Genomic DNA, 2,042 nt, shown 5'->3' on the forward strand with positions numbered 1-2,042 from the left:
GTTTCAAAGTCGATTACTTTTATAAAATTAAAATTCAACAAAAAAAACTTCACTTAAAGTCCAAAACATATGACTTGTCATGCATTTATCCAAAAACAATTAAATGAATTCATCTATTGCTAATCAAAATATTTTGCTAATTTTTCTTCATTATTGTAAGTTCAAGCTGATTTTGAAAAAATGAGTTTATTATAAAACACTTGACAAGAAAAACAAATCTTTGAGTAAAATATAAAAGCTGCTTTTGAGAACATTAATTGATAACAGAAGAATAGTTGACAAGGAAACCAATTTCCAGTAATATTTAAAGGTTATTCAAACACAATTTAAGTTAGCAAAACTCTGTGTACCTCAAAAACCATTTACCGACTCATGAAATTATATAGTACTCACAAAATATTTACCAAGTCCTCTTGAAAAACAGATTTTAAATTGGCATCTAGACAACAGTTAGACATTTTAGTATAGCATTTAATTTTCAAAGTTCACAAATAAAATAATTCATGATCGAATGATATAGATTTTTCAACGCATTTTTCTATGATACGCCTGCAAAAACAAGAGGTTAATAACATGAACCAACATGAATTTTGTAAATTCATACAAGAATTTCAAATGCATTACGAACAAAAAATTTTAAGGCAAGCGCATGAAAAGAGAACCCAACACAATAAATGAACCAAGAATAAATTTACGAAAAAAGAGGAGGGTTTACTCTCCAATTTAGGTCTCAACTCTAACCTCGCACCCTTCACATTTTGAGCAGCCTCAAAACCCATAATTATTTTCTTTCCAAACGAGAATGGTGATTTTGTGACTTTTCAAAGAAATTAGAGCAATACAATTGGGTTTGAATTATACAAGTAAAATCAATGGTTCAACCACCTTGATTTCAAAATATGGAAGAAAAACTGACAAAGAAGAATTAATAGGGGCACTGATTACTTTTGAGTTAGAAACCAGAAAAGAGGAATATGAAGATAGGTAGGCTACCATTAGGTTCTAAAATGTCGTCAAATAGCATACTTTAGCAGCCAACATATGTTTTCAACTGAGCATTTAAATCCTACTTAACCTTTTGATTCCCGCACAATATTTATCGATATGAGGTTATCTACTTCGCACATGGCAAATCAAATTCAAACTCTGGCCCTAGCTCTTGTAAAAGATAAGTATGAATCACACATACCAACTGACATGCTTCACTTGTAGAATCAAATAAATGCATATTATGCATATTACTGAAAAATGATTTACGACCAGTAACAATAAAACTCGCATATAAAAGAATTCGTGCTAGATTACCAGTAACAACAGTACTTCTTGAAGAGATTATAAATAGTATGACATCTATTCTTTGCATTAAGATAGAATCATGAAGGCACAAAAGAAAACAACACAAATACATAATTGCGACATGCTCTAATTTAAAATTTAAAGGCATAAAATAGATACCGCATAAACAAGATACTTTTCTATATGGCACTTGAGAGAAAATATTCTGTCTGTCCATTAATTGGTCTAGGAAGTTAAAATATCACTGTCCTAAGGGAATATTATAATACTTGAAGTCAAGTTAAGATAAGAGCAAGGGAGAGTGGATGATGGCACTTAGCTTTCAGCGGAGTACATATAAGAGTAAAATACTTAGGTAAGTTTCATCACAGTCCCAAGAGAATATTAAGATAGTTAAAGTCAAGTTCAAATAAGAGTAAGAGAGAATGGACGGATGACACTTAGCCATCAGTGGATCACATATATGCAATAAGAGGTGAAGTAGGCAAATTGATCAGTAAACATACTTACTGCTCCTTAAGTAGACACAGATTCACTAATCAAAGTGAAGATATACATGGCTTTCCATTACCTTCAAGCAGTAGTCTTACTCTAGATTGTGCAATTGACAACATCAGCATCTCCAACGTTTGGGTCAAGTTTCGTCAAATTCTGAAAACGTTCAAAATTTAGCTGTTTTGCACGATTTTATTAAAGCAAGTTTGTTTCGCTTTTACACTAACTTGTAGTTATTATTACGCTTAGCA

General features: G+C 31.3%; 1 long non-coding RNA gene across 2 annotated transcripts in view; it reads right to left on the minus strand.

The window, feature by feature from the left end:
• LOC105176317 overlaps nt 1-2,042 on the minus strand; it is a 32,706-nt gene that overhangs the window by 29,593 nt on the left and 1,071 nt on the right. The gene's annotated exons all lie outside the window — the stretch shown is intronic.

This window comes from Sesamum indicum, linkage group LG13 (genome assembly GCF_000512975.1).
Source record: "Sesamum indicum cultivar Zhongzhi No. 13 linkage group LG13, S_indicum_v1.0, whole genome shotgun sequence".
In the NCBI taxonomy this organism is placed as follows: Eukaryota; Viridiplantae; Streptophyta; class Magnoliopsida; order Lamiales; family Pedaliaceae; genus Sesamum; species Sesamum indicum.